General features: G+C 40.2%; 1 protein-coding gene across 2 annotated transcripts in view; it reads right to left on the reverse strand.

The window, feature by feature from the left end:
- The window catches only part of SNAP25 (synaptosome associated protein 25), a 79,483-nt gene extending 69,376 nt beyond the window's left edge, over window positions 1–10,107 (reverse strand). The window contains exon 1 of one of the 2 annotated variants that reach the window (XM_065892223.1): window positions 9,960–10,107. The gene's annotated coding sequence lies outside the window, so the exon portion shown is untranslated. The remainder of the gene's footprint in view (window positions 1–9,959) is intronic. The other variant, XM_065892222.1, reaches the window with a different exon arrangement.
- Between the last annotated feature and the right edge of the window lie 13,054 nt (window positions 10,108–23,161).

Below are 23,161 nucleotides of genomic sequence, written 5' to 3' on the forward strand. Positions count from 1 at the left end.
TTATGGTCAACAAGTGGTACCTCCATTCTCAGCTGGAGAATGTAGGGCACAGAGTAACTGACCAGTGGTTTTAAAGTTGTTTCATAAGAAGGACTGGGGGGAAAAGTGCAACATTCAATGCTCCATTGGTAATGGCTTTTTCTCAGTGATAAATGGGACTGATTTACCACATCATGCCTCAGTTTATTTTTCTCTCCTAGGCAAGAGGACACTGGATGTTTGAAAGGATAGGTTAGAAATTGATGTGTTTGGAGGACATTTTCTAGGAAGCCAAATGAACATGGAGAGCTTGTATACACCATGCCACCAATTCTAACAGAGAAGCAGCAAATATGTGGCCTCAAAGACAAGAGATGGCTGAAGCCACCAATCTACTTCCCTGGTGACTATATGTCTCAGTGAACGTGTGAAGAGGGGCATCAAAAATATTCTTTCCATATTAATGAAAAGTAAAGAATTTTAACGCATTATTTTATATACATTAAACAGCTTTGTTTTATGTGTGAAATTGACCTAAATAGGTCATAGGCAATGGTTCTTCATTTCTTTATATAAACCTGCTTTTAGCAATGCTTTTCATGAGATTCTTCAGATTCTTCATTAGCATTTTAGCCCCTGATGCATAGGTGATAAAACAGCAGGTCAGAAAAACAAATTATTTGCCAAAGTTTGGCAGCTAGTTGGGATGAACAAAAGTGCTTCCTTGGGATATAATTTTATTCCAACATTTAGGGTGAATCTGTATTCCCAAGTTGTTCTGATCATAACATCTGACCAATTAAAGAAAGAATTACTTACAGTGGTAGAATTCTTTTCTCTGCAAAGGGGTAGCTGGTATCCCCACTCACCCATTCTTTTCCTGTATAGCTGGTGTGTGACAGGAACTGTTATAGGTACTGAGGATTCAAAGATGGTTAAGATATTGCCCTCGCTCTCAAAGACTTTTATATTCTGTTAAGGAAGAGAAATGCATAAGTACATAATTACAAAGCAATGTGATAAATGGGAGCTTTGCTCATTGGTAAGAAGAGGTAAATTTTGAAAAGCAAGAGCTGGGAAACTAATACATTCTTCTATCTGATCCTGAATCCGTAAACTTGTTTAATGATAGGGAGTTTTCAGAGGAGGAACGTGGATTGGCTCGGGAGGTACTGTCATCCAAAAGATGCTGCCGCTTCTCTGTCATTCTGTTCTTGCATTGCTTCACGAATTTTATAGTTGGGACTAGGTTTTCTAGCCTAGGAGATACCATGTTTCTTGAAGCTTGACCCGTTCTCCCCATGATTGGTGGGGAATGGTCTATATAGGGAGAGACCGGGATACTGGAATATAACATGTTCTGAAAGGAAATTTTAGCAATACTGCCACATAAATAGAGGCAAATTTATACAAGGGCATATCTTAGATATTTACTAAGTTCCTTGATGGCTGAGGCTGGTTCTTAATTTACATTCTGTTTATGACAGCAACCTTTCCATGGACACTGATCACTCAGTAGAAACCTTTAGTCAATTGCATATTTGGACAGACAGCCAAGTTCTTTTCTAAGTTGGGTTAATGTCTTAGAGTCTAAAAGGGATTCTATGTGAAACATGTCTTCTAAAATAATACCTCAAAAAGGGATGCCTATCAAAATACATGGAGGGCAGAATCATTCATGTTTCATTCATGGCTCTATCTTCAGTAACCAGTACTATGTTTCCCTGGCACATGACAGATGCTCAATAAATATTTGTTGAATTAATTAATTAGTGAAGAGTGCCATAAGGACAGCTGATTTATGTTTGAGGAATACAGGAATAGTCATCTTGAAACTGGAAAAAGTAGATATATTCAGCAATTTCTCAGGCATAAATTAGGAACACTATCTTGATTTCTAGTGTTATAATGAAGTTATAATGGACTTTCCTATTAAAATAAAAAAAAATTCACTCTACAGGACTACTGCATATTGAAATCGTTTGCCAGTGTTTTTTCTAGCAGACTTACTGGCATTTATTTCCTTCTACTTTCTGTTTATCAACGGAAAAGCTGCAGTGTGATTTACCCGTAACTAGCTGTCAGACCAACCTCAGACTAACTTCAGGGAAATTTAAGAAATATACTGTTTTGCAATTTGTCAGTCACTATTCTATGAAATTGTACAAAACATGAATAAAGGTGATCAGCAATTTGGTCTGAGATTTTCCGTGGAAGGAAATTCTGTTCAACTTGTAGGACTCTCTGAGCTGAATTGAGAGATTTCTCTAGAATAGGAATGAGGCAGGAGTACAGGGTGACTCTAGCCTCAGGGGGCACATAAGAGGCTTCCACTTTCTTACATGTTGTCATCAGTAAAGGACAGAAACCACTCATTCAAGCCTGCAGCCATGAAAAGTCATCTCCTAAGTTCAAAATCTATAACTAGGGTCATTTGGATATAGGAAGTGATGGGGAAGCAGGTACCAGATGGTCATTTTGTCAGATCTACCATTCTAGCAGGAAAATAACATTGCTCTTCAAGTATAAAATGGACCATCTTCAAGTATAAAATGAGGTGAGTCAGCAGAAAGTGCAAACAGTCTCAATTTAAGACCTGAGAATTAGCCATCTTTGGGTAATAGGAACCAAATCAAATCAACAACAAAAACCCCCAAACAGAATAAAAGATAAGTAAGTTCTTTTTGTTTTCCCTTCACAGGGATCATAATTCAGCTTCTTTTACAAGCTAAGAGGATCAAATGTATTTTTCCATGACCACAGAAAGCAGTTCATAAACCTAGCGCAGCTGTCATTCAGTACCAATCCGGTGTGAGCATTGTTAATTCACTTTGAGTTTCACCAGAATGGTTGTTAGGCATTTAAAAGGAAGCACTAACCCTTAAACAGGATTTACACATCTCTTTTTGGGAATACAGATTTGTTCCTCTCATCAGTTAATCACTACTGAAGCTAACCTCTGTGAGTCAGCAGTAAGAAAATCAGTTAGCAACTCCCCTTGTCAATGCTTTACTGTGATGGAAAGATGCTGAAATCTGCAGCAAGAATGAGTTTATAGCAACAAGGAGAACACGGCTTTTCTGGAACTTGTGAATTTAATTAATAAATATTGTACCGCCAACTGCTAGCCTCCGAGCTTTATATTTCATAGGCTTTAAAGCTTCCTCCTCTCCTAGTCCCTTGTCCTTGAAGCTTTTTTGTAACATTATTTTACCACCACCTCTCCATCCTCCAAACTTTATTAGTTTTTGAGCTGGCTACTTAAATCTTGTAACTCAGGTCATATGGAAATGTTACTTTTTAAGTACTTAAGAGCTCACAGACTCTTAAAAAGCTTCTGTTTCCCCTTTTCTAAGAGGCAGAGGAAAAAAGAGGAATGAAGAAATAGCAGCTAATAAATTGCTTTAAGTCACACTTAAAGATAATGTCAAAAGGGGGTCTAGAAAGAAATTTTTATAACAGTTAATTAGGTTGAAAAAAGAATTATAAAAAGTTTAGGCAGGTTGTAGAAAATAGTCTGTTCCAGACAGCAATAAATCTGGTTGAGAACGAGGGGAGATCCCCATAGCAGTGATGACTCAGATCAGGGCTTTGAGGAAAAAGTCAGGATTTCTTAAGTCTGACCAGAAAGACTTCAGAAAGATGATGTTAAAGAAATTACTGAGGGAAAAATAGAGAGAGATTGCAGGGGGTGCTGTGGATATAATTAATCTTACAATGAGGGAGGGAGTCAGGTCAGTTACTGAAGCAGTATTAAGGCAGTGCCATCTGAGAGCACCAGGTCACTGGCCTCAGACTTACTACCTAGAGTTTTCACCACCAATATCATTGACTTCTGAATGGCATATTGGAAAACATTAGTTCAATTCTGCTGTCATTCTGCAGATGAAGAAACTGAGTTCAATAGTGATTGAATGACTTATTTAAAGAAAATGACAAGCAATTGCTTCAGGGCTAGATCCAGGTCTCCTGGCTCCTGATCAGCATCCTTGCCATCATGCTCAGCTGTCCAACTGAAAGGGAAAAGATATTGCAAAACAAAAAAAATCATATACATTCTCTGTGCCTTATTTAGCCAGTATGAAAAATGTGGATGATGCAAGAGGTAGAAGAGTATATAATTAAGAGCTTAGACCCTGGAGTCAGACTGATTACACTTAAATCCTGGCTCTGTTCTGTGATGTAAGGCAAGTTATTTAAGTTTTCTTTGCCTCAGTTTCCTCATCTGTAAAATGGAAGTAATAATAGCACCCTAATTATAGGATTGTTATGAAGATTCAGTGAGCTAGTACTGGTAAAAACTTTTAGAATTAGTGGTTCTCTCTTCTCTCCCACAGACCTATTCTGATTAATCACTGCTTTGGGTATCTCTGTTCTAAATCAGATTTATGGCTTACTAAATGTTACCTAAATATCATATATGAAATGTTATCTAATATCATATATGACTATGGTTTGTATCATTCACTTGGAAATCAGAAACTGCTTGGACTTTTATATTGGGTGAAGTGCTTTGAGATCCTTGTGAAGAAAATTATGTAGAAACAAGTAGCTATTATTACAGCAATGACAGTAATTCTAAAGAGTTCAGAGTGCAGACAGGGTTCTCTGGAAATTTCTCTGAAGCCTCTTTCTTCTTGTAAGAATAATTTTTTAAAACCTCTTCCTCCTGGGCTTCCCTGGTGGCGCAGTGGTTGAGAGTCCGCCTGCCGATGCAGGGGACACTGGTTCGTGCCCCTGTCTGGGAAGATCCCACATGCTGTGGAGCGGCTGGGCCTGTGAGCCATGGCCGCTGAGCCTGTGCATCCGGAGCCTGTGCTCCACAACAGGAGAGGCCACAACAGTGAGAGGCCCGCATACAGCAAAAAAAAAAAAACAAAAAACCTCTTCCTCCACTCATCATGTCCTGCTTCCTCAATGCTCTGTCATATCTCCTCCTTCCTACTTAATAACTTGGAAGGCCTTCTGCACTCCGTTTAATAACCACAGTCTGACCTCCTAAAGCATCAAACATCACTACCTCCAATTTTGCCTCAGGGAGTCAGCTTAGAAATCAACAAGTTACCCTAAGGATGTCTCTCCTGCCAGTGTTTTGGTGAAGAACAGATGAGAATAGTCCCTTGACACTTCAGAGTGAGAATTGAAATAGCAACAAGATCTATGTCTGCAACTGCCATTTAGTCCTCCACATGAAGCCATTGACTCTTTCAGTTCAGCAGTTCTGTAAGAATTTGGAATTGTGAAGCTCTGCTTTGAGAGTAGTAACCACAAGATTAAAAATGAAATGGGTATAGTTCAGACCTCAAGCAAGCGCTGGAGTGAGGGTAATCAGCAAAAGTCAGCTAGGCTGCTAGGATGGTAGGGAAAGAAATATGATATACTGCCCACCACACCTCAGCTTTTCAAAATTTTACCATAGTATCTTTTTCTTTCTTGCTTGCTTGCTTTCTTTCTTTCTTTTCTTTTTCTTTTTCTTTCTTTCTTTCCTTCTTTCTTTCTCTCTCTCTTTCTTTCTTCTTCCTTCCTTCCTTTTTTCCTCCCTCCTTCCCTCCTTCCTTTTTTTTTTCTCCAGTTTTAGCCACTTGGAGCTGGTTCTATGTATCATGCTGCCTGAAACATGAACAGAAAACCTGGCATCTTTTTTCATCTATCCAGTCAGTGTATTTGACAGTGCAGAATACTCAGAGGGTCCAAGAGAGTGTTTGCGTGTTTATTATTCAAGTGTACCTGCTGGACACCTCTCATCCCCAGATGCCTGACCCGATTTTCAATCTTCTTGGTAGGCACTCATCTTGAATAATTTGTTCTAGTCAATAACGAAAAATTGAAACCTACAATTAACTTCTGGGTAGAACTTAGAAGCCCATGTATATACTGAAGGGTGGTCTTAATAGATGACTAAATGAGGACTGGTTACTATTTTTTTAATTAATCATCCTTTATGATAACAGTTTGCTCCCCTCTATTTCTGGAAGAATGTAAATTTAATTCCACTCAGTCAATAGCAATTCCAAGATGTTAAAAAAGACATGGTTACTTTGTTATATCAGCTTCTGCTCAGAAATCAACTTTAGAGGATAAGGCACTAAGTCCTCAGTGTGGCATTCAAGGCCTTTCATAGACGGCTCCAACTCACAGTTCCAGCAGATTCCCCTTTATAAGCATCCCACTTCACCCAAATGGATAGGCATTTTTAGGGTGTGCTGACCATAACTTGGGCTTGCCTAACTTGTAGTTCTGCCTATGCTATAACTTTTACTTAGCAGAGTCCCCTCACCTCTCTCCTACCTCCCAAACCAGCTCAGGTCATGCTTCCTGTCTCGGATCATTCTAGTCCACTGAAATATTGTCCTTCTCAGAATTTGCATTCTTTATTTTTGGTCGCATTGATTTGGCAAGTAATTATACACTCCCTCATGATTTTTCTTCTACTGTTTTATTGCACTTTCCTTCTGGTATTATTAATTTTTATTGTTTGTTGTTTTCATTAAGAGTACTAGATGTTAGGGCTTCCCTGGTGGTGCAGTGGTTGAGAGTCTGCCTGCTGATGCAGGGGACACGGGTTCGTGCCCCAGTCCAGGAAGATCCCACATGCCACGGAGCGGCTGGGCCTGTGAGCCATGGCCACTAAGCCTGCGTGTCCAGAGCCTGTGCTCCACAATGGGAGAGGCCACAACAGTGAGAGGCCCGCGTACCACAAAAAAAAAAAAAAAAAGTACTAGGTGTTAAACTTATTGAGGTCAAAGACTATATAAGCATGAGGTTTTACATCCTCAGTGGGGTTCATTTATGTATCTGGTGCTCACTGATTGAGCAATGTCTTCCAATCAGGTTGGTCCCTGCTGACAAGGGATGACACTGCAGAAATATATTTAGCACTGAGGCTGAAAATACCAATTGCCTTACCTTTATAGAATTGTAAAGAAGTTCCATGATGTGAGAAAAATCGTTTATTCATAGTGCATCATATAAAAAGCAGAGTTATCTATTTTTATCCTTCATGTCTCCTTTGTCAACCTCTTTCTCAAATTATCTCTCATTTCTCCTAATCGTCAAAACCTACATGCTCTGTTGAAGGCTGGCTGCTATGAGAAGAGGTGCTACTGGCAGATAGATCAATCTTCTGGTTGATAACCATCACTCTGGGGTCAACACCTAGAGTTTAGAAATGTCTTTATATAAGCGAATTCAGAGGCAGTTTGTATTGTGTTTGTGCATGTGTGGTCGTGCATATTTAACGAAGTAAAAATAAAATTGTGAATTCTTGGGAGATTTACCATGGAGAGGTTAATAAGATTACAAATTGTTTCATATTCTGAATGCCAAGGTGGTAAAGCAGAAAATGCCAATGAGCAAACAAGCAGGTACCATTGGAGGGTCTGTGTGAATGTTTCCTGGCACATCTCTGTGTCCATCTGCTCCTGCCTCTGTTCACCATATTGCCCTGGATTGTTAAAATTTAAAACTTAAAATAGGAATTCTCTTGATTTTTTTCCTGAAGCTTATCAATAATGTAAATTCATGTTTCAATTACATTTTTTTAAAACTTTTCAGTAAGCTATTTAGCTCCATAATTGTGCACATCACCACTTCCTCCCAGATTTGTACCCTTTGCCAGCTTCACCGCAGTCCTCTACCTCTGCCCCCACTACCCCAGTCTTCCACTAACAAACAAACCCAGCAGTAATTACTAATGTCCAAGCACATAATTCCGGCAGTGTTAGGCCTTTTCATTTGTCGCAACTACGCAGAGACCTGTCTGGACATGCAGCATGAAGTCAAAGCATTTTTCAAGACTCCTACCCATCTTGTCTCCCCTCCTCCTATCACTGAAACACAGTTATTTATTTCATCTGCAGATTGCAGAGTTGTAAAATTCTTCCATGCAGTTACATACTCTTGAATAATAATTTTACATCCATATCCAGCAACAGATCTGTATATACTTATATGGAACCACATGGTTATCCTTAAAAACACTAGGAAATAAATAGCTGGGAATGAAAGTACCTTCTCTATGTGGACACGGCATTGGAGCACCTCTAATATATAAATGATTGAGTTAATGACTAACTAAACCCAATCCAAGATCTTATTTTAAGGCTTTTCAGGGGATCATGATAGCATTTCTTTAATGCGCTGTATAAACATTCTTACATATGACGCTATTACTCTTATTTAACAACTACTCAAATAGCACAATTTTGTTCCTGGTCATTTTATGTTGATTTTATCTATATCAAACAGCTGGAAATATCCCTGTGATAATTTTTGTTCACTCACAGGCTGCAAACGTCAGAGTAGAAAATGGTTAAAGTACTTATTACTGCCTCAGCAAAATCCCGCAATGCTGTAATGGAAATTGCAGTAGATCTTTAGGTCAGAGTCCAGTTTCAGCCTAACACCATGGTCCTTTCATCTGCATCACCCTGAAGGACACAGTTAGATTCCCCTGAGGAAAGCCAGTCTTAATGTTGTCAAAATCAGAAACTATCCTGAGATAACAAATGTCCATAGGAAATACTTCCCCTCACTCTGAAACCATGGCCAAAGAGGTTAAATCTATACCCTGTAAGACCTGTAATATTTCTTAGAGATGTATTTTTATGGGCATGTGCTTGTGTCAATGCCTAATTACAAGGATGGGAGAGAGGAAGAAGGATTCATTATTAAAGTTGATTCTGCTTAGTTCAACTACCCCTACATTTTTTATCAAATAGAAACATGTAGAAAGATATATCGCTCCTATAAACAGATTGTGTTGGCGTCTTCATATATACCTCATTCATGACCACCCTGGATCTGTAGACAGATCTGTTCTGTGTTAAAAAAAAAAAAAAGAAAGAAAGAAAGAAAGAAAGAAATAAACAAAACCCTTGATTTCTGACTGGAGGATAAATGCAGATTTTTAAAAATGTGTTTGTTTTTTACCTAAAAAAGGGGGGGGCGGGGAGGGGAGAGGGCAACAGAAAATTTCCACAAGTAGACTTTTTTTTTTTTTTTTAGGCTATGCAGGAGCTAAGGATGGGAGCTGGTAATTGCTTCCAAAGGAGTCCTGTAGGCAGGATTTTTTTTCCTTTCAACCTACTACACCTGCTCTATTAGGGGGTCTCCGTGAGACCTAAGTCTCAGAGAAGCAATTTGGCCTGCAGCCCTGGAACATCTAGCCCCGGCCAGGCATCTCTGCAGCAGGTAGGTACGCCGGGGCGGCCGGACCGCTATCCGCGGTGCTGAAAGGTCGCGGACGCCAGCGCAGTCCCTTGGTATTGCTGTCCAGGGTGCTGAGCTCTGGCCGCCGCAGCACGGAGGCGAGCCCGAGCCCCCGCCCCCGCCAGCCTTCCGCAGAGCCCTCCCACCCAGCACTACCCGCCCGCCTCCCGCCAGCCTGCAGTTGACGTGGAGCAGGCGGCATAAATCAAGTCCGTGGGGCATGGAGGCTGCTGTGGCGGCTGCAGCTCAGCTTGCCCGGGGCGGGAACTCCCCCTTCTTTCGCCTCCCCAGCGCCCACACCCTGCCTTCTCCCTAATTCTTCCCTAGATAATAGCGCCTAACGACAAGTCCTAATAATCGGGTCAGAACCACAGGGTTTGTTTGTCTTGATCTACAGAAACAAAACAAAACAAAACCAAAACCCCACAGCCTAAACATCTCTTAAAACTGCATCGCAAAATGGAAGAGACAGAAGGTCCCGCTACTGTTTCAAGAGAGTAAGTTATTATTCCGTACGTATTCTTGCGCTTCCTCCCCATCGCTCCACCTGCACTGTTCCCATTCATCCCTTCCCCAAGCAGCTCACCTCGAAAATACTTTATAAAGCCCCAGGCGGGAGTCTAGCCAGACGCGCACACACGGAATACCGCACCCTAGGTGCACAAATTCTTGTATTTGCCCAAGCTCACTTGGTCTGCCCAGCTGTGGTCCCCTCTGGGTATGTAGCCATCTAGAGCCAGAACCACGACCTGGGGAGGGGGGCTCCTTACCTTGGCTTCTCCAGAGGGTGGTGTTCGCCCGGTCCCTGCAGGTTCCAAGTGTGGAGGAGCCGCGGAGCTGGGAGGGAAGGAAAGACAGCGCCTGACCTCCTCGAGGTTTCGTCTTCAATGCAACGTGAGCTCTGCCCTCATCAAAGATGGCCGTCCCTTTTGACGTCAGCAGCTTTTAATAGCCCTCTCCTGGAGAGGCGGGGAGGAAGTGTGTTGAGGGGAGGGCGGAGGGAGGATGGGGGCGGGCGGTGGGCGGGGAGGAGCCGCGAGGGGCCGAGCGCTTGACTCAGCTCCCAGTTCGCTGTACTGCAAACCTTTGTATTCTAGTCTTTTATAAACACCAGAACGGGACGATTCTTATGACTCCATTTTAATACCCGGTCACGGGCAAACTCATTTATCTCGCGACTGGTCATCTGACATTCTGTTTTTTGTGTGTGTACGTGTGTATGTATATGTATATATATGTGTGTGTGTGTATGTATATGTGCGATATATATGCAATATATTTGTGATTATATATACAAAAATTTTCCCCTGCTGAGTTCGTCTTTGGTTGAGTCATAGAAGGGGAAGGGAAGGCAGAGGAGGAGTAGACGATAAGGGGGTGGGGGGAGATTTCAGCTGCGATTTTGCTTTTTCTAAAAAAGATAGTCCAAAGGGGCATCCCTGTCAACTCTCACCAGCTCCATATATGGCCAAGCTACGTGGGTTGCTATTCTTATGAGTGATTTCTTCATTTTATCAAAGTAGCATCGAGGCTTGGAGTTCGCCTCAATGTGGTCAGTTGGGGAGAGAGATTAGTACACGTTATTTTAAAGTACGTCAGAGCAATTATCGCTGAGCGATTTCAGAGGAATTGGGGGAAAGGGGAGGGAAGGGTAGTTAACCCAACCAGCGTGGGTTTGCTGGAGTTCAAAGCTTTGGGTTGAGAGTTGTTTGCGGAGGCCAAAATAGGTGACGCTGTTTGGGTTTAATTTGCAATCGGAGCCTGGGGTTTTATGTAGGGTTTCTTAGGAATAGTTCACAGAGGCGCGTACACGCGTCCTAGGACTGACCAGACTTCGGGGGTGGGGGTGGGGGTGGGGATGGGATAATGTGGGGGGCTGCGGCTTCAAGGATTGCTGGGACGCTACAAAATTCTGGTGCTTCATTCAGTGCACACACCCTGGGTACCAGTCGAAGCTACCTTGGCGGCCCTCTGATGCTCAAAACAGGACGTGGGCGAGAAACTACTAGTGCTGGTCATAGGAGAGAGTAAAAAGAATAATCATAAAGCAATAATCCTGTCCTCCTTTGTTGTGTGCGTTAGGCGCCAAGGAAGGGGGGTCATATGCAAATGGTGGCAGCTTCTCGGATGATTCACAGGTGTTGGGGAGGCTGTCGCGGGGCACTCCGCGGGGAGGGCGAGCTGGGAGCGCGTGGGACGTGGGGGATCTCGGTGAGGAGCTGTTTGTACTTTTCTGGGAAGGATGCGATTAGAAGTCGTGCCTCTCAATGTTAAAACTTGATGGCCTCTTTTAGGCAATGGAAATTCCTTGCCTGGGGCTGGGGAAACGAACATCACCTCCCCGACCCCAACACACACCCCTGCTCTGTGGGCTGAGAGAGAGCTTAGGTTTTTAACTGCACGCGATGGGAGAGGGAGGGAGAGAGAGAGAGAGAGAGAGAGAGAGAGAGAGAGAGAGAGAGAAATGGAGAATAAATCCCAGGAAAGAAAGGAGGAAACAGAGTTTTAATGGGGGCATTTATAGCGAGCAGAGCTGTAAGAATTTAATAAACAATGCCTTTAATTGAAATAAGTGGAAGTCACTGCTTCTTTAAAGATTCCTTGACCCAAAGGGTATTTTGAAATATTAATGTTTTCAATAATAATGAATGAATAATGTTTGGCTTTTTATTAAAGCTGGATTCTTAAAACACGGCATGTTGCTGAAATTTGTTTACTTCATTAAACATTTAAGATTCATATACAATAAAGAAGAAGAAAATCTGCCTGGAATGGGCTGGGAGAAGTGACAGCGAATGCGGTGATGTCACTACAAAATCCTTCATAGTCAGGATTTTTTTCCCAAAAATGTGACATTTTCAGCATGTAGAAGTCTTGAGGGGGGAAGCCTGAAGTGGAGAGAAACGAAAATATATGTTTGGCCCTCAGTCTGAAAGTCATTCAGGCAGAAAGTTTTGTGCAGGAATAGAGGAGGTGGGGGATTTTCCAGATTAAAATGATGTAGGCTCAACTGTAGGCAACAGCTCTGTGGCAGTCACAGGGGAGGACTGGCTTGGTATGCTGAATTTTCAGCTGCTGATGCCCCACATTGACATCTTAAAAAATTACACAGTAGAGGAGAGAGTCAGACTAATTCAAAGCATCACAGAAAATACCACAGGCTCTACGGGATTATGCTGTGGTGGCGGTAGCATTTCTCATTCCCCCGTGTTTATGTTAAAAAGATGCTGTTTGAGAGGTTCTTCATCTTGATCTGGGAAAGGTAGCAGAGTCTAATTTAGAAAACATAAACATTGGATAAATATAAGTCTACTCAGGAAATCCAGACATCCTTAAATGTATTTTAATAGGATAATGAGATTTTTTTTCGTTTCTTTTTTTTTTTTGGCTGGGTTGGGTCTTCGTTTCTGCGTGCAGGCTCTCTCTTGGTTGTGCTGCGTGGGCCTCTCCCATTGCAGAGCATGGGCTCTAGGTGCACAGGCTTCAGTAGTTGCAGCATGCTGGCTCAGTAGTTGCAGCATGCGAGCCCTAGAGCATGTGGGCTTCAGTTGTTGTGGCACACGGGCTCTAGAGCCCAGGCTCAGTAGTTGTGGCGCACGGGCCCAGTTGCTCCATAACATGTGGGATCTTCCCGGACCAGGGATCGAACCTGTGTCCCCTGCACCGGCAGGCGGACTTCCAACCACTGCGCCACCAGGGAAGTCCCTGATAATGAGATTTTTTTCTCCCTAGTGTCTTCTCTTTGCTTGATTAAAAAAAAAAATCCATAGTCATCTTTCTCAGTAGGGAACCAGCAGATTTATGTTATTCAGGGTCTATAAAGGCCTAAGCAATACAGAGAAGAAAGGTAATGGAAAATTCACTCTGAAATGATTCAGCTCTTGTGAGTTATTTCTACAAAGATCCAACGTGTAGAGTAACGAATGCTTAGGAACTCATTTGATGAGTAATGAGAAAATTACCTGCTCTGCTGGAAGGATATTTACACTATGCTAATGTAGTCTCTGAAAGCTTTTTCTGGTACACCATTCCCCAAAGTACTCTGGTTTGCAACAACTCCAGATCTAAGATATTTAGCTTGTATCTCCCAGGTAAGGAGCAAGATGCATGGTTGACTCAATAATTACAACTTCATGAAGAATAATTATAAAAGTTTTTATAAAATGTTGTAAGATCTTTCCAAAGTCAGTTTGCAAGTAGTTTAGAACTAGCCCAGCTCAGAACCCCCTTCTCCAAGGTCCTCCTTTGGGCCATGCCAGGCACCCTGTGACAATATTTTGAAACATTGTGAGGGCACAAGGATACGTAATTTGACAGATCAACTGTTTTAATTCCTTGGGGTTTTTTTCCACATGGTTTGCTTGCCACTTTCTCTTTGTATGTTCTTCTAGCCCTTACCTCATCCCCCAACCCATTTATAGATAGTGAACTAAGAGTACCTGGGGAAAACTTAAATGCTGTAGATCTAAACTCCTTTTTCCCTGAAGCCTCTGAGGCAGAGACATATCCTGTAAGAGGTAAAGGCAGAACTAGGGATATTGGTTTCTGTTTCTGGCTTGCCATGTTGAGAAAAAATAAGACTGCACACCAGAATTCTAAATAACACCTCGTTCCTTACTAAGAACAGCATTGCAGGATGGAAGGAGAAGTGCTCAGCAGCCAGATGCTGGGTGCTTTCAAACTCCTGTTCCTTAATGCATCAAAATTACAGGGTTTCTTTTGTATGTGAATGCATCCCAGGACCCTCTCCAATACCGAAAGATGCAGGTGGTCAAGTAGGGAGGAAGAACCCTGTGACAGTCAGGGACAGAGGGAAGGAAAAAATAGTAGTTGAAATAAGCAAACTTCTAAAAGGTTATTTGAAAGGGATCACAGTATTCCTTTAGTAAGTCTTTCAAGAATCTTATTAGCTCTCTAAGCTCTCTGTACCTCAGTCATTTCATAGGTAAAATGGGGACAGTAATTATAACCAACCCACAAAGAAAGTGTGAAGTCTTGGTTAAATAAATCTCTCAATTTGATGAGACTTTTAACTTTTCCTCTCTAAGTAATGAAATGTAACTCTGCTTTAATATGAAGGGTTGAGTTTTTTTCATTAGCTACTAATGAAATATGTATCAATGAATGGCCCTGGGCCTTGATTTCTTCATCTGTATTAGTTCATTCATTTACTCAACATTTACCTGCCGTATGCTTGGCACTGGAATATATTGGGAGTTACGTAAAACAGAGGAGGGAATTAAGGATTAAAGAGGTTAAATAACCTGACCAAGGGCACAGTTAATAAATGGTACAGCTGGAATTTGAACCCCAGGGCCCAAGTTCATAAACACTGTGCTTTAGTACAGACTCTGCCAGGCTCATTGGACTTAGCCCATCTGTACCTCTCCAGAGAAAAAGAACCAATAGAATATGTATATATATCTAGACACACACATTGTCTCTCCCCCATACTACCCTCCCCCTCTCCCTATACATATATATGCAAAGGGATTTCTTATAAGGAATTGGCTCATGTGATTATGGAGGCTGACAAGTCTCAAGACCTGCAGGGTGAGTCAAGCTGGAGACCTAAGACACCAAGCCAGTGGTGGTATAGTTCTAGACCAAAGGCCAGCAGGCTCAAGACCCATTGTTTCAGTTTGAATCTGAAGGCAGGAACAAGCCAGTGTCCCAGTTTAAAGGAAGCCAGGCAAGAGGAATTCTCTCTTACTCAGGGGAGAATCAGCCTTTTTGTTCTACTCAGGGCTTTAGCTGACTGGATGAGGCCCACCACATTAGGGAGGGCAATCTGCTTCATCGGTCTATTGATTCAAGTGTTAATCTCATCCAAAGACACTCTCATAGAAATGTTTGACCAAATATCTGGGCACCCTGAGGCTCAGTCAAGTTGACAGATAAAATTAACCATCACACTCTCGCTTTACAGCTAACCTCAACACGTTATGGCTTATGTATGACTATTTTCATTAGCAGCTTTGGGGTTCCACTTGCTAATGGGATAAGTCTATGGATCACTGACCACAAAGTGTGGTTGGGGTGAATTTCAAGAGAGGATCTAGGCTGGCCAGATGATTACCTGGAGTAAACAGAAGAAACATATTCCAAATAAAAGAGTGCCAAGTACAATCAAGAAAGGAATTTAGAGATCAATACTTAATAAGGAGCATAAATAAGAATTGGGTCAGAAGATGCACTCAAAATATACTTGAGAGAGTCAGCCAGAAGTCAGAACAGAACATCAGTGTGAACTACTGCTTTTGAGGGTATGATATGAGGTCTTAAATCAGAATTGATCCCAAGAGCCAGGAACTCTGGCAGTGAAAATCAGGTTGAGATGGGTTGATGTGAATAATTCAGGATATGGCTGGGATGGAGCAAGGCTATCTGGCACAATTCTATTAGTGTTGACCGTGAAGAGCAGTGCAGTTCTGCCAGCCAACAGGTACCAGGCTGGGCAAGGCATTCTAATATCTCAGCAGATAGTATCAATGATCTCTTGGTCATAACCAATGGACTTCCCATCTTTTTAACCTCTGACTTCACTTGACAATCTGTACCACTCATTCCATTTCTTAAAGTGCTCTATCAGATGCTCTCACCTGTTTCTCCCTTTTTTGTTGGCTTCTCGTTTTCCATAGCAGATGGGTTGAAGCAGTAAAATTGCTGTGCCCAGCAGGTTAAGCTGGACATTTCCCTGAGCCCCACACAAACCCTCTGGGAGCTCCATATGTCCATGGATCATGTTCTGACTCTCCACCACGAAAACTCTGGTACTCTAAGTCAAAGAGAAGAATATCGAACAGCTCACGTTTGTACAAATTGTAAAGCACTGTCACACACGTGATCTCATTATATTCTCACCATTCTCTGAGGTATGTGTACAAGTAATTATTATTTTAATGCCAGTAAATACATGAGAATTCTGATTGATTTTCTGGACTCCTGAACTGACCACAGTACATCAAGAGAACCCAATGTCCTATCCCTTCCTTCACATGTTGTCTTAAAAATATCTGATCCATGCCCTTAGTTTAGCCATTATTTATATATGACTCTTCATTTTATATTCCCAGTCCCACCTTCTCTCATGAGCTTCAGAAGCATCTTCTTAGCTTCTTACCGAATACTCTTACCTGAGGAATCAAGGTGTCTTAAAGTCAACATATTTATGCATCAGTTGATTTCTTCCACTCTCCTCCTCTTATATTCTTTGTTTTTTTAATCTTTTCTTTGAAGGGGATCTTCAGAGGTATTTATCTGGTCCAGCCTTACATCTGATGCATATTCCTATTAGTGGTTTACAATTATTGAGTACTTATAAGATATTAGGCATTGTGATGAGTGCTCTACATGTATAAACTCATTAAGTCCTCACAGCAACCCCATGGGAATACAATTTCAGTCCATTTCAGATGTATAAACTGAAGCTTAGATGAATAAATGACATGGCTAGGAATTGGCCTAGCTGAGATTCACCTTGAGGCCTGTCTGGCGATACAACCATGCTCGTCACCCTTTTATTATTACTCTGGTTCACAAAGACCCTGTGCTACAGTGACTCCTAAACATTGATAGTCAGTGTTTTGGGGAGGAGCTTGAAATTCTGTCAAGCTCCCAGCTGGTGTCACTGCTGCTGATCCATGGATAACACTTTGAATACTAAGACTGATTAGTTTCGCCAAGTGGTAGTCCAACTTGTACTTGAACACCTGCAGTTATATGGGACTAGCTACCACCTCAGAAAGGCAAGCCTTTTCATACACAGATGGCTCTACTCACTATGAAAATTTCCATTTTGCATTATATTCCTCAGAGAGGCCAAAATCTGGCTCTCTTGAGACAGCACAGCACACTCAGGAACCAAACTGCCTGTGTTTATATCCTGGTTCTACTCTTAACTGTGTGACTTTGGACAAGTTATTCAACTCTGTTTTCTCAGTTTCCTCATTTTTAACTTGAAGTATAATCGACCTACACAACTATGCTAGTTCCAGGCATACAACATTGTGATTCAATATTTCTGTACATTATAAAATGATCATCATGACAAGTCTAGTTATCATCTGCCACCATACACAGTTATTACAATATTATTGACTATATTCCCCATGCTGTACATTTCATCCCTGTGACAAATTTATTTTGAAATTGGAACTTTGTACCTCTTAATCTCCTTTACCCCCTCACTTCTGACAACCTCCTGCTTGTTGTCTGTGAGTCTGTTTCTGTTTTGTTATGTTTGTTCATTTGTTTTGTTTTCAGATTCCACATATAAGTGAAATCATACAGTATTTGTCTTTCTCTGTCTGACTTATTTCACTTAGCATAATGCCCTCTAGATCCTGCTATGTTGGCACAAGTGACAAGATTTTATTTTTTTAATGGCTGAGTGATATTCCATTATATATGTATAAATATGTAACATATATATGTATGCACATGTATACACACACACACACACACACACACACACACACACACCACATCTTCTTTATTTATTAATCCATCAATGGACACACTTTGGTTGCTTCCATATCTAGGTTATAGTAAATAATGCTGCTCTGAACATAGGGGTGTATATAACTTTTTGAACTCCAGGAGTGGAATTGCTGGATCATATGGTAGTTCTATTTTTAATTTTTTGAGAAACCTCCATACTGTTTTCCATAGTGGTTGCACCAGTTTACACTCCCAACCACAGTGCAATAGGGTTCCCTTTTCTCCACATCCTTGCCAGCACTTGTTATTTCTTGACTTTCTGATAATAGCCACTCTAACAGGTGTGAGATGATATCTCATTGTGGTTTTGATGTGTTTTCCCTGATGATTAGTGATGTTGAGCATTTTTTCATGTGTCTGTTGGCCATCGGCATGTCTTCTATGAAAAAACTGTTTACTCTGCCCAGTTTGTAATTGCATTTTTTTATTTTTTATTTTTGGTACGCGGACCTCTCACTGTTGTGGCCTCTCCCGTTGCGGAGCACAGGCTCCGGACACGCAGGCTCAGTGGCCATGGCTCACAGGCCTAGCTGCTCCTCGGCATGTGGGATCTTCCCGGACCTGGGCACGAACCCGTGTCCCCTGCATCGGCAGGCGGACTCTCAACCATTACGCCACCAGGGAAGTCCTTGACTTCCTCTTATGGTCAATGATAAACAAGCTCTCTTAGATCACCACTTTTTCCTCTCCCTATCCTTTCAATATCATGAGTTTTCTTCACATAATCACTTGGACATTAACACGAGTATGTAAGTATTGTTCACTGACAAGTTAGCACCACACAATTAATATGCTGCTTCTTTTGAATAATTTCCCACTTTCCTTGGGGAAGATTTTAAGAATTTCTTTAGAGGAGAAAAGGATGGTTGCTTACAAAGAAACATGAATCACATCAACATCAGACTTCTCATCAGTGAATCCAGATGGTAGGGTCAATGGAATAAGTCTTCACATGTTGCAAGAAAAATTAATTTTAGTCTATAAGTCTATACCAAGCCAAATGTTAATAAAGAATGAAGGGCAAAATAAAGACATTTCCAAATATACACAGAATCAGGAAGTTCACTTGTGCTTTGTCTGCAAATCAAAACAGTTTCTGAGCATTGTACACTAGCAAAACAAAAACTCACAAAGGAATCCACTAAATGCAAGAAGACTAAAAATTTAGGAAATATTAAAACTAATATAGAATTTTTTTCCTAGTATCAAAGCTAGGAAGCAAGTATAGAAATGAATCAGTGCAAATTAGATAATCTAACAAATAATGTGATTTAAAATGTGATCCTAGTATTGGTCTGACAATGGCATAGATCTCTTCTAATGGCAATAAAAAGCACCTATTTAAAAATGCCAGGAAAAACAAAGCTATGCTATAAATTTTTGTTTCAAATATTACACAATTTTGAGAAATTTTTGGTGGAGCTTAAGGAAAGGTTTTCCATTTGTTCTTTCTCTTTATTTTCTTGTTATTATAGTGAAGATGTAGTGCCATAGGAATGTTTAAAAACATACTATTCTACCTGGTTCTGCAGCGAATAATATTTATATAATCATAATGCTGTAAGTGCTATTTATTAATTTTCAATGTTTATAATCAAGTTGTAGATCAAGCACAGAGTTTTAATTAAGTTTATCTAACAGAATCTACATGTTATAGAAAAGTGATGATAGAACTTTCAGAATGTGATTGTTAAAGGAGGGGCTTGGGAAGGGACAAGGTGGAGAGGTTTTATTTAATGTACAAGCTCCAGTTTATCCATTTTTATATGGTAAAGGGTTAAGAGAATAGGTGTAAAGTTGATAGAAGAAAAAATAAAGTTTAATCATATTATATGATTAAACATACATTTATATACGAAATTAACCAACAGAAAACCAAAAATTGTTAGAAGTAATAAAGTTGAGGTGTTGGAATAGAGAGAAAGGGCCAATTAGATCATGTTCTAATCTTTAATAAGAGAGAGTTAATAAATATTATTTAAAGTTGATAAATCAAGAAATAGGATTATATCATTTAAAATCAAGGTTATAAACACTAAGAAGAACTTACAACTGAAATATTTAAAGATGGTTACTTCGGAGAAGGATAAACACTAAAATGCATGATTTTATTTTATTTTAAAAATTTTATTGAAGCATAATTGACTTACAGTATTATATTAGTTTCAGGTGTATAACATAGTGATTCAATATTTCTATACCTTACTAAATGATCACCACAATAAGTCTAGTTACCATCTGTCACCATACAAAGCTATTACAATATTATTGACTATATTCTCTATGTTGTACATTACATCCCCATGATATTTATTTTATAACTAGAAGTTTGTACCTCTTAACCCTCCTTCCACTATTTTGTCTGTCTCTCCACTCTTCTCTCCTGTGGCAATCACCAGTTTGTTCTCTATTTTTGAATCCGCTTTTGTTTTATGTTTGTTTGCTTTCTTTGTTTTTTAGATTCCACATATAATATTTGTCTTTTTCTGTCTGACTTATTTCACTTAGCATAATACCCTCTAAGTCCATACACATTGCCACAGATGACAAGATTTCATTCTTTTTTATGTCTGAGTTTATCCATCCATCTATCAGTGGACACTTAGGTTGCTTCCATACCTTGTCTATTATAAAGTTGCAATGAACATTGGAGTGTATACATATATTTTGAATTAGTGTTTTTGTTTTCTTTGGATAAATACACAGAACTGGAATTGCTGGATCTGTCCCCTCAGGCAAGGACAACAAAAGCACATGTAAACAAATGAGACTACATCAAACTAAAAAGCATTTGCAAGGCAAAGGAAACAATCAACAAAATGAAAAGGCAACCTACTAGATGGGAGAAAATTTTTGTCAAAGGTATGTCCGATAAGGGGTTAATATCCAAAATATACGAAGGACTCATACAACTTAACATAAAGAAAACAAACAATCTGATTAAAAACTAGGCAAAGGACCTAAATAGACAATTTTCCAAAGACATACAGATGGCCAACAGACACATGAAAAGATACTCAACATCACTAATCATCAGGGCAATGCAAAGCAAAGCCACAGTGAGATATCATCTCACACCTGTCAGTGTGGCTATTATCAGAAAGTCAAGAAATGAAAAATGTTGGTGAGGATGTGGAGAAAAGGGAACCCTATTGCACTGTTGATGGGAATGTAAATTGGTGCAGCTATTATGGAAAAGGGTATGGAGGTTCCTCAAAAAATTAAAAATAGAACTACCATGTGATTCAGCAATTCCACTCCTGGAGACTTTTTAAAATTTTATTTATTTATATTTTTTAAAAATAATATTTATTTATTTGGCTGCATCTCGCCTTCGTTGTGGCGTGTGAAATCTTTACTAGCAATATGCAGGCTCTTAGTTGCAGCATGGGGGATCTAGTTCCCTGTCCAGGAATCAAACCCGGGCCCCTTGCATTGGGAGCATGGAGTATTAACTGCTGGACCATCAGGGAAGTCCCGACTTTTTAATTAAAAAAATTTTTTAATGTGACTGTATTACTCATCTTAAAAAGAATGGAGATATCAAATTTTTTAAAAATGCTTTTAAGCAGGCATTCCTGATTTGGGTGGGCTGCAATGTTCTACCTGAAATATCTGTCTCATAATGCCTTGGCAATTCTAAAAACTTGCTTGTTCAGTCTGTCAAAATGACATCCACTTTTAGAGTGGAAAAGAAAAAAATAACTCCCTGAAGTGTATTTTTAATCTCTTTGTTCTTCTGGGTAATGCTAAATGGAGAGTTTGGATTAAATGTGAGATGTGGGAGCTGATGTCTGGGCAGGAGTCCTGTTGGAGGTCAACGTTTTAATAATAAAATAGTGATCATAGAGAGTCACTTTTGGAATCATGGAGTAGGGACCTCCAAAATCTGCTCCTCGATAAAGCAATGAGAGCATTGGCAAAATTTTTCAAAAACTTTTCTTTTTAACCTCTGGAAATTAACCAAAGGTTTATAACAATCTGATTTAAACAATTTATGCAAGAAAAATGATTGAATCTAGGTAAGAACAGCAAACTTTGTAGCGTTTAACTTTTCCTACTCCCATCCCCCTTTCCACAGCTCTGTAGTACCCTTGAAAACCATGAGCCTAGAAGCCAATCGAGGGAGGCATAATTGGTTTGGAGCTCCCTAGAAGCCCCACCCAGAGAGAACTGTCACTACTTGACCTGTTTGAAAGTTCCCTGGAAACTACTACTCTCGGGGCTTGTCTATATTTGACATGTATCAGAACGCAGTCAATGTGAACAGACTTTTCCCCAGGGCATTTGTCAAAAACAGTCAGCAGCAAATGTTTAACATAGCAGCTGCCTGAGGCAGTGATAACGTTGGGGCAAACAAGGCACTGACCAAAAAACTTAAAAAGAAATGCTGAGAAATGAGATATCCATAGGGCCTTTGAAAAGTTCCAATATATTCCTGGGAATCTAGAAGATCATGCACATGCATGGGGCTGTGAGCATGCCCACAAAAGATCTGAGAAAGCCCTATTCTCTGAATGTTCTTGAGACTCTGCAAAAACAGGAAGCAAAGGCTAAAGCAGCCTTGTAAACTGCCTGCCAGAATGTTGAAGCAGCACCCTAACACACAGACAGAGCTTCTCTGCAAGTACTGTGAGACTCAGTGGTGCAAGGCATTTAAGGAAATCTGTCCATTCATTAGCTGATCACTAAGTTAACTGAGCAGAGACTTTAGGACACACACAACAAAGAATATAGACTTTATAGAAGTAGTTTGGAAAAGCCACTAAACAAACAGACAGTGGCAGCAACAAATGATGGGGATGTGTGGGGCAGAATCTGATTTCCAGAGTTGCTACATTATACTGTTTTAAATGTTCAGTTTTTAACTAAATATTGACACATGTAAGGAAATATGACCCATAAACAGTAGAAAAATCATCAGCAGAAACTATTCCTGAGGACACTCACGCATTAGACTAACTGGATAAAATTTTAAATCAGTGATTAAAAATATGCTGAAGAACTAAACAAATTCTAAAGAACTAAAATAAAGTATTAGGTGACTCACCAAATAGAGAATATCAATAAAGAGATAATTATTATTTTTAAAAGAACCAAATAGAAATATTGGGATTTAAATGTATAATAACCAAAATGAAAAATTCACTAGAGGATCACAATAGTAGATTTGATCTGGTAGAAAAAATAACCAGCAAATTAAATTTAGATTAAGAAGATTATTGATTATTATTATTAAGATTATTATTTATTTACTTACTTATTTATGGCTGCATTGGGTCTTCATTGCTGCACGTGGGCTTTCTCTAGTTACGGCCAGTGGGGACTACTCTTTGTTGTGGTGTACGGGCTTCTCATTGTGGTGGCTTCTCTTGTTGCGGAGCATGAGCTCTAGGTGCATGGGTTTCAGTAGTTGTGGCACATGAGCTCAGTAGTTGTGGCTCATGGGCTCCAGAGTGCAGGCTCAGTA

The sequence above is a fragment of the Phocoena phocoena genome, chromosome 15 (assembly GCF_963924675.1).
Source record: "Phocoena phocoena chromosome 15, mPhoPho1.1, whole genome shotgun sequence".
NCBI lineage: Eukaryota > Metazoa > Chordata > Mammalia > Artiodactyla > Phocoenidae > Phocoena > Phocoena phocoena.